We start from the raw sequence: 16,847 nt of genomic DNA on the forward strand, positions 1-16,847 counted from the left end.
CATTAGGAATTGCTGCAAAGTCAATGACTTCATGCAAACAACTGTCCACTGTTGCTATTTGCTCGGTCAGGAGGGATTGCTGGAAAAATAATAGGGACAGGATTTCCATCAATATATATATTTATTTTTACCTTTTGGCATAATAAACTGCCCTTGACTGAATTTAAAACTACAATTGTCTTGGAACATATGCAACTAGCTTTGAATCTGTTGATTTGATTGAACTGACCATGTATGTCGGTATATGGATTGGATCCGTTTTTCTTGCAAAGTGCAAAGAAAGAATGTTTTGTTGTGAACTGACACTAAATGAATAAACTTGACTGAATCAATAGATTGGAAATTAAATTTGAGCTGGCAGCGCAATTCTGTAAAAAAATAAATAAATAAAAAATTGCCAAGTGTTGCAGACATTAGACTAGTAAATCTTGTTAAACTTCAGTCTCATTCCTATAAACCCAGTATCACAAAAGTTTTGAGCTTCTTCATTCATTAGAACCCTATTGTATTTTTTAATGATGTTAATATATTTTATTCATGAAGTAGAAAAGGGCAATACACATTTAAAACTTTAACACAAAAGTTTGTGGAACTTAATGAGATTATGCTAAAAGTTAAAGTTAAAGATAATTTAAAAGTGAATGCACTATTTTGGCTATAAATAAATGACTACTTGACTTCACTGATTTTAATCAGTACAGCTCTAAAAATTAAATTTGCTGATCAAAAATTGTAATGATATGGATGTTTGTTGGTGGACCTAAATGCAGAGGCAGAGGCAGCTTGTAGGTGACAACTGAAAAACTTACAAAAACCACAAGGAGCTCAGGGAGCCAGATCAGAACAAAGAACATAACCCAAGAAAAATTCCAACAGAGAACACAGGTAAGAAACTGGGAAAATAACATGGTATAGCAGGAGGAACCAGCAAGGAGTGTGAGCAGGAGAGGGGTTTAAATACTCTGAGGATGAATTCTGGAACGACCTGAGCTGATTAGCTAACAGGTTGCAGGTGTGAGGAGAGAGAGAGAGAGAGAGAGAGAGAGAGAATGTCACAGGGGGTGAGCAAGAGTACACAAGAAACTAGAAAATGAATCTACCACTAAAGAATAACAAGACCTAAGAAACATAATTAGAGTAGCAAGGAATAACTACAGACAAGAAATAAGCATAACTAGAAACACTAAGAAGGACTGAACTAAAGTAAAACAGAAACAAGGCTGATTTAATCAAATAAAGAGACTAAGGAAAATAATCAAACCTCAAAAATAAGTCAAAACAATCATACATAACAAAATTGGTAAATCACTATAACATCTTCACCACATTGCACAACTGTTGTGCTGAGCAGAAGATAATAGTGTCATTTAATCATATGTTGACACAAACACACACACATATATATATATATATATATATATATATATATATATATATATATATATATATATATATAAACAACAAAAAAGATTCATTAAAGCTCTGTCAGTTTTTGGTAGGTTCAGCAAATACTAATTATAATTTATCAATAATGTCACAGAAATAATCATTTTTCCCCTCATTTTTAAACAAATAATATCAGTTACCCATCACTTATATATGATGTTTATCCCAACTACCTGTTGTGCTTTTTCACATAATTTAAGGTTTTTGTTTAACACTTTTAACTATTGAAGAAAATCTACATGACGAATTAGCAAATACAAAACATCACAGGCTCAGTCCAAAATTAAAAAGCAGCTATCAGTTACTGACAACATTTCCTACTCCAAATGTATATTACGTACATATAAGCAGCTAAAAATTCATATTTGTTAGCATATCCGGTCAAGTGTAATATGGTGTCAAGTCTTCAAAGAACACATGTGACATGGAAAATGCCATACTTTAAACAAACTCTATTATAAACAACAGCTGTAACAAGCCAGGGTTTATAATTGCTTCCTGGAGGCCTTTATCCAGCCTTTTTGATGTGCTCTGTCCATGGCACAAATGGACAATCCTTCACTGTCAGTGCAGTTTGGAACCTCTGCACAGTACGATAGGTGGGACCACATCCATCACTCTGACAAAGGGAAATAAGCAATTGCCACAGTACTTAACTGTTTTCAGTCATCTGCAAATATTGGAATAAATACACTGTGCAAAGGAGAAGTCCCTCTGGGTAAAGTCATATTTTACATGCCCTATTTGTGCTTCCTGGCTTTCTATAGGGACTTTCCAGTTTTTGTTTTTTTTTTGTTTTTTTTTTTCCTGTCTGGCTCATGGTATAACACACATACACATACACGCAAGTTTCCTCCACTGGGTAACAGAGAGGGTGAAAGAACTGGGTTGTTCATCATGAAATGCTCCAACATCCTGCTTTTACTTCAGAACATTACAGAATACATCATCTTGAAGGACTAACAGTGAGATCATACAGCATAAAAGAGATGTGTATAGATTCCCTGAGACCAGTTTAGTGAACTGCAATGACAGAATTCAGCCGACTTCTAAATCAATACATTATTGTATCAAGTCTATTAAGTAAATGCAGTATATTTAGTAGTAAATTTCAGTATTTATGGTTTAATTTGTGCATGTAAATGCTTGCACATCAGTCTGTTTGTTTGGGAGGAGGCAGCAGAAGATTGGATGAATATAAAAATTGAGTGAATGCTCCTCTGTTTAAAATGCAGAGCCAGTGCATTGGCAGGAACCAAAATGTCCTGAGTTAAGCTAATCGCCAGATCATTTGGCAAGGATTATGTACAGCTCAGGTTTTGTCCAACAAACAGGGTCTCTGATTCATAACACCGATTTGAGAGACTAATTGTATTAATAGAGTAATAGGCTGTCTTAATCACAGAGAGATCTCCACAAAAGACACCAGGAAAAGTAAAGTACAATTAGTTTAATTAAAGTTGTCACTTTATCTCCAGAGACCGTAGAGATTTTAAATGGGGTGACCTGACAGCAGAGCGAAACAAATAAGTAAGACATTAGTTAATAGTCCAAAGGTCTGAGCATGAGATCCAGATGACAGCCAACAGGGGGCACAACATGGGTCAGAGAGGCACTTATTTATCTCACTCCACCTTGACTCAGAGCCTATATTGCACTTAACTAACTGAAGTGGTGGTCAGCAGGGTGAAAAACAACCCAATTCCTCTAGGAGTGTCAACACTGGTATACAGTTTTAAGGAGGCAATCAAACAATCCAAAGCTCCAGGTGGTGCGTGCAAGCCAAGCTGGACCAAACAATTTAAGTTAAATGATGGACGGGGGATGATTTCTAAGTTACTTGCTTCCTGGGTGAGTTTTCCCCTTGTTTACTTTTCAACTTTATTAACTTCAAAGCAATGGTAGCCCGTGTACCGTGTAGATCAAGAGGTCACATGTGAAGCTTTTCAATGAACCCACTGCAGCATGTCAGCAAAGATCACTGGAGCTTAATGAAGTCTAGTTTTAACTTGCTTGTACCTTTTATTGGCTTGCTCTCTTAATATAACAGATTCATTAGGGGAAATAAACATTAGAATACTTCAATGTTTTCTCAGCACACATATATATTTGTAATATGACTACAGATATTAAATTCACACCAGATTTTGGCAACATAACAAGTATGCATATAAAGTTAATAAGCTAAATTCACACATTAAGATATAGAGGAATGAAGTGGGATGACTTATGGAATAAGTATTGAAATGAAGCTTTTAAAAGGTACAAAAAGCAGAGGAAATAGCTCAAATCTGTTGATAATTAGAAAACAACCCTGACACCCATTAGTGTCAGTTACAATGCTGAAGTTTAGTTCTAACTGATTATCTATAAGCAGTTTCTCATTACCAAATGGCACAAAAAGGATCTCATGAGGAGTAAAAGCAACAAACGACACTGTGTGCCGAGCTGTCAGGGAAACCTTATTAGAACTATTAGGCTAACTGAAAAAAATACACGTTTCCATCTCAATTTTTTAATTTTCCATAAAATCTGTTAAAGAAAGAATTCTAAACAAACTCAAAACTATTCAATGAACATTTGAAAAGGTTCATCCAGACCAGAACCCACCTCCACCTTGCTCGCATCTGAGCCCATTACTAATGCAGCAAGAGTCACTCTAAGTTATCCTAAGTCCATGTAGGTTTCAATTGTTTTCTCCCTTAATAAGAAACATCTTCATTTAAGAACTGTATTCTTGTTTACTTGTATCATCTGACTGATATTTAAATTGGTTAGATGTTCTGAAATACTGAAGTTTGACAAACATGCAAGAAAAGTGAAACCAGAAAGAGTGGAAACAGTTTTTTACACTATTGTATGTGTGGATTGCCAGAGTTGTTACAGTCATTCTATTCAAATTTTACACACTGACCACTTTATTTGGTAAGACAGTTCAGTTGCTTATTCACGTGAATAATGAATCAGCCAATTAGATCATAACTTCTAAGTTGTGAATATGATATTTCTATTCTAATAACTCCACAGCATTTTCATGAATTCTTCCTCTTTAGGACAAAAAAGGCTATTTCTATTCTATTCAATTGTATTTTATGTATTGATGACTAGCTGAAACTCATATCAAGCAGCAGAATCGCAAATATGGTTGTTGGTGCCAGAATGGCCGGTCTCAGTATTTCTGAAACTGCTGATCTACTGGGATTTTACATTTTACAGTCATCTTTCTGATTTACACAAAATCAATCAGAGAAGAACAAATAGACTAGAGTGAGATGATAGAAAGGAGTGGCTCTAAAAACATATCTTAACTACCAAAGTACTGTATTTGGAATACTACATCTGAATACATTTAACTTTGAAGGAAATGGGCTACAACAGCAGAAGACCACACTGGCTTCACTGCTGTCAGCAAGGAATAGGACGCTGAGGCTACAATTCGCATAAGCTCACTAAAGCCGCTACTTTTAGAGAGGAATGGCCATGATTTCCCAGACTTACAAGCAACCTGTCTCTCTGAAAAATGGGCGAGTCTCAATTTCAGCTGTAAGAATCAAATGGTAGAGTTGGAAGTTGGCATAAAACACATGAAAGCATGGATCCATCCTACTTTGTATTGAAGATTTGCACTAGTGCTGGTGGTGTAATGGTGTAGGATATTTTGTTTAAACACTGTGGACCCCTTAGTACCGAATAAGCATCATATCTGCCAGTCTACCACAGCATTGTTGCTCAACATATCCATCAATCTATGACCACAGTCTACCCATTTTCAATTGGCTACACTTAACAAGATAACAGGCATAAAGATCAAATCCCCTCAAACTGGTTTACAGAGTATGTCACAGTCACCAGAACTCAATCCAATAGAGCGCCGTTGGGATTTGGTGGAACAGAAGCTAACAAATCTGCCGCAACTACATCATGCCACTATGTCAATATGAACCAAAATCTCTGAGGTACATTTCTGATACCTTGTTGAATCAATGCCTCCAAAAGTTCAGCCAGTTCTGAGGACAAAGCAGGATCTAATTTGTGTCCAAGTTGTACCTAATAGAGTGGTAGGTGAGTATAAAGAAAAACATATAACGTTAATCTACTGGGGTAAAAATACATCTACACCTCAGTCTGTATCAATTTACATCTATATTAGTTGTTATATCCAAGAGGATATTTCTTGAATCCCATATTTAAAATGCATTGCTTAGGCATTAAAGTGCTAATTTTGCTCCTTCCATAGATACAGCCAATATACAGTTGACAAACATTATAAACCAAAATTTAACTAAAACCTTAGTTCTGTCAGACAGACAATTGTGTGTTTTTCTTACTGCTAGAGATTTTACTCTGTTTTTTTGTCCTCTTCTCTGCCAGTCCACGGCTTTCCTTCAAACAAGCACTACTGTAGGATGATAGGTTAAGTGTTTGTCCTGGACATGAAAATATAGAAAACTTGACAAAAATAATTGGGTGAGAATAACTAGGAGCTATTAGTCCAGTATTTTGTTGACATGGCACAGAGCTGTTGTAAAGCAGCAATTAAGTTTCCTTTGAACCATGCTCTTACTGTCAGAGAATACCAAAGGGGGAAGCAGCGTTTTAGTGAAATTTTCTTCGATAAAAACGTCATTCCATATCAAAAGTGAGGATGGTCTTAACACAAATCCCCGTTTGATACTTTAGTGGCAAATGCCGGTTACAAAATGACCTTGCAGAGCAGAATTAAAGCTGGAGACAAATAAGGATTGTCCTGAACAAGAAATTGCTTCTATTGTCTGGAAATATTTCCCAGAGAAAGCCCCAGTGTGTCTGGATTAAGGAAATAAATGTAATGACAGTAAGTAGGGGAGCAAATTGTATGATACATTTTCCATTAGTGACAATAATCCTCCAACTCATTAAAACAAAAATAATCCAAGTGCAGTCAAGCGTTATCTGATTTAATTCAATAACCTCCCGATCAATTGTTACTCTATGTCTTAATCTACTTAGGCAAAAGCAATCAAAAATTCAGAATTTCTTTTTGTTGCTTTGAACATTCGGTCACTTGGACTGTCTTTACCAAATCAAAAGTGAAAACACAGCCATCACTTAAAATGCAGAACCAAACTGCAGGAAAAAATATATTAGCCATTACGATGTTATCTAAAGCTCATTAAATGATGGATTTGGGCTCTCGTCCTCCTACCCATGTGCCAGTAGCGAGGGAGACTAGCAGGAGAATGCATGTCTAAGTGAGCAGGTTCATTAAGCCCATGTAAATGCTGCAGCATCCGGGACTTTCAAATCTTGGCAACCAGGATAATAATGGTAAAACTGAAACACCCAAAAGAGAATCCATCTCCTCCCCTCCCTGGGCATTATTATGCCTCACCAATTCTGCCTGCTCATTACCGACATTGCACACATTCAAACGAGCCAATGGAAAATGAGCATGCACACAAACAATATTGTGCTCTCTGGGGTACGAGGGGAAGGACTGATGATTCTGCACATGATACAACAAGCTCAACTCATCAAGACACTGACAGGAAAACACCACAGTAAACGGATTTTGTTATTTAGATGAGTTCTTTTTCACAAAATAAATGACTGGGATCACAGAAACGGCGTATGTCTTCTACACTAAATCAAACCCTGCAAACCCCAGGGTATAGAATACGTAAGCTGCTAAGAAAAAACTCAGCCCTTTAAGCAGATTGTTAAAGAAGTATGTCTTTCTAAATTAAATGTATGAGCTGCAGCCTGTACTCTGACTTTTTTCGTATGAATTTAAAAACCATGCCATTAACTGAGATGATAGCAAGGTTTATTTCTTGGATAAAGTTGTTTAATGGAACCATTTCTAAATGCAAAAGTCAGAAGCTAACTCTTAATATAGTTACAGTGCAAGTCATGGAGAGAAACAATGGTGTTACTTTAAGGATTAAATTTAGCGACGTAGAGGGAAGAAATGGATTAAAGAATAAGCACTGCACAAGCTATAATTAACATACATTAAATCTCAGATGGTTGGTGGTTTAAGAGCCAGAGGCCTATCTTCCTAGCCTTGCTGATGAGAAAGAGTTACTGCAAGCGTTCATCCTCTACATTACCAAACAAATCATATCTGCACTGTGAAAAATCAGGGCTTAATGGAATCTGTTTTAGAAATAATTCAGGACAGATGAAGCAAACAGTATGGGTTGGCTGCTTTTTGCTTGGGGGGTTTAGGATATTTTATCAACACTGTCTGTAGTCAAAAAAATGGAAGAGGTGCCATTTGTGCCATTTACAAATACGGCAATTCATACATCTGTGCACTTATATCATTCATATCAGTCTGCTGATACAAATTATATTTTTTACTTATTAAGCCAAGAGCACCACACACATAAAAAAAAAAAAAATTGAATACTAGGTCAATGCAGTGGATAAGCAACATGAATGTCATTCCTAGATTGGCTGCTTTGCAATACACCCAATAACATTGTGCCCAGGTATTACAGCTTCCCACCCTGTATTTTCAATTGCATATTTTATGTATGCTCTACAAAAAATGATTCTGAGCGATGTTCCACAGAAAAAGCTGCAAATACTAAACAACAAATACAGTAGGTGAGATTCTATTGTACATGGTTGGTATAACCACCGTTGTACTTTCCAGAACAAAATGTAATCACTGGCCCAAACAAGGTTGACCTCTGTGTTATCGTTTTGAATAGTCTCTAAATAACCAGAATACAATAACACAAATATCTCTGCTAAATATTTGTTAGTGTGAACAAATCCTAAAGCCTAAGAGCATAATCTTGCAAGAAGAAGTTTTATTTGGCAACAGTGAATCCAAATATTCATGCTTTTAAATCTGATGGGTTGCCAGAATAGTAAGAGACATTTCATGTCATAAAATTATTAAAGCATATGAAATTCCAGTCATGACACCTAAACATGTAGAACATAGTGCTGAATACTTAAAGGTAAACTTGTATTTTCCGTATTGAAACAAAATGGCAACACTGAAATCAGTATTTAAACTAAGAAAGTACAAATAATTAGTCGTCATTAATATTAATTGCCACCATGCTGGAGTGCTCAGTTCCATTAAGTCTTACATCCATGGCTACAATCCTACCACACCAGGGAAAGCTCAAGGATCCCATTCACCCTCTATTCTAAAATGTACAAAGCAGGATGGATAACCATTTGGGGTGATATGACCCAAAAAAATTATACCTCTGTAAAACAGGGGTATAATTATACCACAAAGGCTACAAATGATATATAATACTGGCATTTTCTGTTAATGACTAATATTGCAGTGCTGAACCAGGGAAGTCAGGCTTTTCTTTGCAAATTAGAAACAGCAATTTTGGGAGTATTCAGTTCTGTGGGTGATATCACAAATAGCACTTTTCACCAAATACATGCACAACCAGTTCAATTCAAAAGCATGTGAAAATGCAGCTTGCCAGAAATTGCATTTATTAGAGCCGAGTTTTGACATCTGGTTGCTTGCAGAAGTCACAAGCAACCAGACCTATTGATAATTAGAGGAGTGTCATTTGCCAATGACAAACATAGTGACTTTTCTGTTGTTACAACAAAGCACAAGGAACAAACCTCGTCCCACAGAGGTATGTTACCAGCTCACCTTGGCTCATAGTAAAAAAAAAAAAAAAAACTGTAAATTGGATTTCTCTTCTTTATCAGCCTTTTTACTCTTCAGCTTATCTACATTGAAACATGTTTTAAATACTTGTAGATTAGACAGCATATATGAGTAAGGAAGCACCACTAAAGCTTAATATAGTCTAATAACATGTATTCAGATTTTCATGCTCCTTTTGTCTCGTTCAGGGTCACCCTTCAGAGCCATCATCCGCAATAAAAAACAAACAAAAAAAAGATTTTCCAGCATCCGATCACAGTGTTTCATAAAATGAAATGAATGAAATATAAGCGGCTCCAAAAATGTTGCAACAGCAGTTATTGAAACACTATTTTCACTTACAGATTCATCTTAGGTTTCCTTCTGTAAATGAGAATAAAGTGAGATGGCAGTCAGTTTGAGAATGTTTTCTTAATGCTATTCCAAGCTCTTACACAAGCAGAGATTTTTCTTTTAACACCTTCTCCTCTTGGCGGGAACACCTGTGCGTTCTCGGCACAGCAGCACACACTGTCATCAACTCGACAAGTATGCTTTGTCAAAACAAATTGGCGAGTCCATGCGCAAGTCTTCGTATCAGGACACGTAAACTATAGACAATTCCGGGCAAATACCTGAAGTAAACAATCACCACTCCCGCAAGAGCATCACCCAGAATTACGCATGTATTGTAATGCCATGTACATTCAGAACAAATCCTACAGAGAGTGTTGGATCAGCCTAAGTTCTTTGAACAAGTAGTCCTTCATATTAAGTGGAGGGTGGGAGTGGAGTTACGCGTATACTGGTATCTTATGAACCTCATAAGAATTAATGCACATTAATACAAAACAATAGCAGCATGTAACACATATAGCAGCTATAAAACAAAACAGCATGGGAAGCACCAACTAGGAGCACCCCACTAGTTGGCTGTTAAATTTCTCTTTCGACTGCAGAGACGATGGGGAAACAAAGTGGAGCAATCGAAAGCATCATGCAACAACACTGTATGTAGTCTGATCTATGTTGCACTCAATTACTCACTGGAATCAGCATCATCTGAATGTAAACTTAATTGGTAAAGAGAGAAAAAAAAAACTGTAGTACAAATCTGGTCACATTTTCCATTTAACCAGCACCATGGAGGACATTTGAATCAAGCCAAAAATAAGTAACACTGTAGGAGTCTTAATAACACCATACACTCAATCATGTGCCTCTGTCAAAAAACACCCCTTTTACACATAAGCTGAAAGTGATGGAGACAACATCACCATTTATTATTATTATTATTATTATTATTATTATTATTATTATTATGTACAGTATGTGTGTAGTTTGTTGTTAATTTTAAACTTTAAATTTCCATTGATCTAATGTACAACGAAAAAGCTGATGATCTTAATACAGAAACTACTAGTGACAGTAAAATGTGTTTTCTAAATTTGCTCTTTAATGGTTTTTCTTTATTTGAATAAAATTTGTTTTTTTTTAGGATAGGAATCCTAAACTCCAGTCTTTGAGGGCTGGTAGGCTGCAACTTTTAGCTGTGTCCCTGGTCAAACATGCATCAAACCAAATGGCTAAATTGCCAACATGCAGGTCACTTATGATCTAATCAGGTGTAATAAAGCACCTATAGGCACTCGAGGTTGTTCTGCAACTTCTACATGTTGCAGAACACTAAAACACTGGAGCTTTATCCCTTATGTAGCACCTTGGTGTACCTTCATACAGTATCAGATCAATTCCCAAAGTTAGACTTTGGATAAATAGCAATACTCTGACATGTAATGTACAAGGAGCCAGTGGATAAATTACCCTCATTACATCTGATTTACAAAACAAATCAATTCACTATAATGTCTTCCAGCTAATGGGTGTCACAAATATTGCCATTATTTACACCTTTACAGGTCAACACCTTCCAACACCGATTCAGGGTCAGACTGGTGTTGAACCATTCTGAATCTGACACCTGACATGATGGATGCTGGATGGAACATAGGGTGTATTTTAGTGATCCCACTGGTTTGCCTCTCTGTTATGAACCTGGTAACCACTGACCTTGACAGCATGATAGGACAGCCCTCATCCTGAAGCAGAGATTCTGATAACCATGTCATCCATCATAGTGGCAATGGACCAAACACACAGGTCAAAAACCTCAAGTTTATAGTGAGTCCTCACCTACACAAAGCATAAACAAGACGCACACGCACAGAGGCTGACAATTGGGAAAAGCCGGCAGTAAAGTCTTTCAGCCTTTATAGGATACAGCGGAATGCTCATTTTTGTCAGCTATTAATGATGCATGGAGCTCCATGGAGTTGTGGGAGATGGGGCCGCCAGTCAAACCTTCGATTCTTACACAAATGCACCCACATACACACACTGCAACCACACAAACATCTCACAACCGTACATGGGCGCACGCATGAACTAAAAACAGTTTGCCCCCTTCTCTCAGAGCTTGCTCTCATTATTTTTTTTATTTTTTATTTTTTTTTTCCTGGGGCTTTGCTGAAATAGTCCACAGCTTTATCGTATCACCTCCTGACAGAAAAGACCTCAATTCCACACCAGCACACCCTAACAAGAGAGCAGGAATCCTCCTTACAGCATATAGGTCACTTCTGCCTTTTACAACTGCCAGTTAAAAAAGAGGTTATAACCAGTTAGATCCAAGTTCCCTCCCCCCCGCTCCCCCAGACAGACGCTTTTGTTGAGAACAGAAAGCTTCTGCCCCCATAATAGATTTTGAGGATTACATTGAAGTATTTGTTTTTTTAGAGGTATTTTAACATATCTAACATTCAAACTGACTGTAAAGGCAAAACAAGTTTCATCGATCACAACTTTGCAATGACATATTTAGTTTTCTCAAGTTTCAACCTACTAATCCAGATTCTATGCGATTCCAAGTTTTCTTTATGAAAAATAAGAGATAAAAACAGCATTCATGTTGTATTTTTTGTAGTCATCCTGTCATAAATTGTCAAAGAATACATATTTAGAGGAAAATTAATGTTATGCAGTGTGTGCATAAGCAAGCAGTTACTTAAAATAAAATGTCATTATTTTTAAACAAAATAATTTGCAGGTGATTTATAAAACTGTCCTTGAGAGCAACATTAGTGCAGCTAGCGGTACTAAAAGCCTTCTCTGTGTTTTTTTTTTAATCATAGATAAATCTTCAGATTACCCAAATGACTGACAATGTTTCATGACAAGAAGAGGCTAAAAGCTTATAAAGCTGTGTAGAAACAAATAATGTAAAAAGGATCAAAAATAATACCTCCCAGTAATTTCATAATGTTGGTCATTTAATTTTTTGTAAAGAAAGAACCATACAACTTGCTAATAACTTGCCATAACTTAAGCAAATATCCCCAGCATTTGCCTAAGTTAGAGACCACAACAGCCTGCGAGCAGTTGAAATACCATGGCTACCTATTTTCTGACTTCAAAAACATACCTTAATATGTATTAACTGTCATGAAGAGTGAGTTTGTGGATGGATGCAGAAAGGAGCAAGTTGATTGTTTTAATGAAAAAGATGAAAAAACTTAGAAAAAAAAACACACACACACACACAGGGTGTACAGGAAGACAAAGCAGGGGAAAAAAACATAAAACCAAGAAAATAGCCAACAGGAAACACAGGGCCAAACCAGGAAAATAACTGGGTACAATATGAGGAACCAGCAAGGAATGTGAGCAGGAGAGGGGTTTAAATACAATCGGGGTGAATGCTGGAACAAAAGACCTGGGATGATTAGCTAACGGGTTGCAGGTGTGAGGAGAGAGAGAGAAAATGTCACAGGGGGCGAGCAAGAGTACACAAGAGACTAGGAAATGAATCTAACACTAAAGAATAACAAGACTGAAGAAACATAATTAAATTAGAGTAAGAAGGAATAACTATAGATAAGAAATAAGCATAACTAGAAACACTAAGAAGGACTGAACTAAAGTAAAACAGAAACTAGACTGATCTAAACAAAGAAAGAGACGAAGAAACACAGAATAATCAAACCTCAAAAACAACTCAAACAACCCAGGACATAACATTAACAGGCACAGTGGAAACTGTCTTGGCTTGGTTGATGAAGCCTACATCCATGGTCTTTCTTATCTCTTCTCTTGGGGGTACAGCCAATCAACCCCAAGGAAATAATTAATGGTACTCTGGTGTAATATGGTATTACACCAACCAATAATACCATATCAAGTATTATGGATGTTTATTTGAATATTTATTAGTTATGAAAAAGTCTGCAAACAAGCACATTTTCCTTGAACAATTTAGAGTTACATTCCAAAGGAAAATTAGTGAATACTCTTTGGCTAATACGCAGAGATCCACTGCTATTCAGTTTTTGTGATTTAGCTTAATTGTCCTTGATTTAGTGCCAATTATATAATGATGAAAAAACATTTGAGACCCCTGACAGAGAAACCGAATAACAAAACTAAATTTAAAAATGCTTCACTACAGAAGATGAATGGTTTATGAAGTGTAGTTGTCAGACATTTGGACATTAACCCACAGACCACGTTAGGAACAGATCGTACATACAAAAATTTGAATTACACTTATGCAAATATTGTGAAAGGTTGGTTTAACCTGTAACTGCAAAGCCCTTTCACTTCCACAGCCCTTTCTGTGAGGGCATCTCCCGTATTATATCGATGTACACCTCCCAAAGGAAAGATTACCTGAAAGCATTTTCCACATCAATGGTTTCCACTGTAGAGATTTTTAGAGCACACTATGAACAAAAAGACACGTGCCAGGAAAGATAACCATACTTTTAATTGTAATGAAAAGCATTTTTACAGGTTCCTATATGATGAAATATCTCGAAGATTACATCCAGATGATTTTTTTTAAGCTTTTATTAGCTGAAATTGGCTCTGTAAAAGAGTGTGACAAAGCAGCGAGAAGTCTGCCTAAATGAGAGGCTTTTAACGAGATGATTAACATTTCATTATCATTATACCCTACATACAGAGCCAAGCTCCCATTTTTGGAAACATTACAAATCACTGCAACGGTGTGACACTATGTGTCAGTGATTGAGCCTGAGGAACAGCTGGCTATAGATACCAGACACAAGAGGGAGGAGAGGCAGTGTAAACATTGGGCAGGTTGAATTTAAAACATTTGTCAGAGGTCATGGTGCATGGTGTTGCATATTGACAGTGTTTGCTGAAGGCAAACAATGGCTGCACACACTTCACAGTCCCATAATGTTTTATGATGGCTTCTGTAAAATTCCAGTCAGGTTCAACCAATAAATAATACTCTGAACCTCCTGGTTTGAATTGTGTTTTGCTAAGCCTGTTTATCTTTTTTAAGCTGTAGTATATAACTTTTATAAACAATATATTTTTTAACATATTCCCTATCACTGTGACCATGTTATGACAGTACAGGACTAATAATCTGTGGAAAACAATCGAGCTCCTCTGTCTCCTCCCTGCCATCTTCAGAAATACACCGCTCCCGGTCAGAAACAACCAATCAGAGCTAGGAGGAGGGTCTTAGCAACGTCAATCATGATCTTGTACCCATTGCTCTATGTCACATGTGTCAAACTCAAGGCCCGCGGGCCACATGTGGCCCGCCATGTCATTCTATGTGGCCCCCCCAGCATTTTATAGACCGATGATTTACTTAAAATAGGTTTTGAGCACAAATTGACTACAAACTACATCTCCCACAATGCATTCCGATTTTTACCAGCCAACATTATGGCTTCTCGCCACTAGAGAGCAGCAGAGTCACCCACCTCAAGCTGCTTATTGATTTTCCCAGCGAATAAAACTGATACTTCGACAAGCTAACATCAAAACGTCCAAGAAAAGAAAAATCGATTTACAAGTAAGACTGTGAATGAAGATGTGTGTGAGTTGGTGTCAGGGCGGCAGGTCGCGCTAGACGTTATCTTGACCGACAACATAAAAAAAAAAAAATTGGTCATGTACTATTTTTATCCGTGAAATTACAATCATATTAACATCGACTATTTAGTCGCATTTTATGCGGTTTAGCTAATATTCACCGTGAATCCAGATCCCATCACCAATTAAGCAGATAAATGTATCCACATCTAAGTGACTTCACATTTCTAAATCTTCACAGCGACGGAGCCGCGGACTGCGCATGTTACAGTCTAATTAACTTTTGCATCGTCATTTATTTCCTCCAGATAAACTACCGGCTCCTCAAATGGATTAACACAACGTTGCATTCTCTTTAGTTTTCTCTGGTCTGTAATGGAGACTTGAATTTTCAACCAAAAGTTTGTAATGCGCTTCCTAACCATTTTTTATTTGTAAGAATATATTTTACTTTTTAGCCATGACTCTGTAGAACCATTTGTCTCTGCTAATGACATCTGCAATATATTTTTTGATCCCAGGCTTAGTTTATGGACTGAACATACAGAAACAGTCACCATTATACATTTTGAACTGTTGATTTTATTTTTGAACCATTTTTTTAATTTTGAAGTGTTGATTTTATTTTTGAACCATTTTTAATTTTAAAGTGTTGATTTTATTTTTGAACCATTTTTAATGTGTTGATTTTATTTTTGAAACCTTATATATTTTGAAGTATTGATTGTCTGAAAGACCTTAGACATGAATTGCCCCATGCGGGGTTTGAACCGATGACCTCAGCATTACCAGCACCGTGCTCTAACCTGCTGAGCTAACTCACCTACCTTACAAACTGTTGAGTTTCAATGGATTTAAGAAGAACTTTCATGATCTTACCACAATGAAGATTTGATAAAAGTGCTTATATTCTAATGTTTTTCGAAACAACATACATAATATTTTATTTTCCAGAGATTTTGTATTTTGAAGTGTTGGTTGTATTTCACAGATATTTTTTTTTTATTTAATGTGTTAATTTTATTTTTGAACCATCTTTTATTGGTAAGTATTGATTTTATTTCATAGCCATTTAGCCAAGTCTCTGTAGAACCATTTGTCTCTGCTAATGACATCTTCAATGCAGTTTTTGATCCCAGGCTTAGTTTATGGACTGTAATGTTAAATTAGGCACAACGTATAAGTCTGACAGTTTGTTCACCAAGTTACTGTGCTCTCTGAGAGGATCTGTGGTATAAGTATTTGACATTGTCCCATGCCCATCGTTGACGTTAGTCTCTAACAACTTTTGGATCATCTACCAGGAACAGTGGAAAGAGCATGAGTTTATGTAGTGTAGTGGTTATCATGTTGGCTTTACATGCAGAAGGTCTCTGGTTCAAAACCAGACAGAAACAGATTTAGTTTGTTCTGTTCATCACAGGTGTTTACTAAAGGTCAACAAGGGTTCTGTGGTGTCATGGTCTGTACTCTGAATCCAGGCATCTGAGTGCAAACCTCAGTTGAAATTTTCATGCGCTGCATCTCACATCATCAACTTTGTAACCTCAAACTGAAACAAAGCAGAGAAGTTCAGTTCCTGTAGTGTAGTGGTTATCATGTTTGCTTTATCTGCAAAAGGTCTCTGGTTCGAAACCAGACAGAAATGGCTTTTGTAGGTTATGCATCTCTTGGGGTGCAGTGACACAACAAGAGCCTTCCTCTTTCGTGATGGTTCATCTGCCAATTGACTTCAATGCCGGCTTCTTTGAAATCGAAGCTACTTTACTTCAATTACCAATTGGCAGTTCAATGGCGTAATGCACATGTGTCTACATCTACATTTTTCTCATAGTGACAGAAACCACCCCAATAACTTTTA

The 16,847-nt window shown here is 36.7% G+C and overlaps 1 protein-coding gene and 1 non-coding gene across 4 annotated transcripts in view; one reads left to right on the forward strand and one right to left on the reverse strand.

Moving 5' to 3' along the window:
* The window catches only part of negr1 (neuronal growth regulator 1), a 280,810-nt gene that overhangs the window by 239,424 nt on the left and 24,539 nt on the right, over positions 1 to 16,847 (reverse strand). The gene's annotated exons all lie outside the window — the stretch shown is intronic.
* On the forward strand, positions 16,562 to 16,634 carry trnai-uau (transfer RNA isoleucine (anticodon UAU)). Its single transcript has one exon. It is a non-coding gene; the product is annotated as a tRNA-Ile (tRNA).

Source organism: Poecilia formosa, unplaced genomic scaffold (genome assembly GCF_000485575.1).
Source record: "Poecilia formosa unplaced genomic scaffold, Poecilia_formosa-5.1.2 Scaffold10, whole genome shotgun sequence".
NCBI classification, from domain to species: Eukaryota; Metazoa; Chordata; class Actinopteri; order Cyprinodontiformes; family Poeciliidae; genus Poecilia; species Poecilia formosa.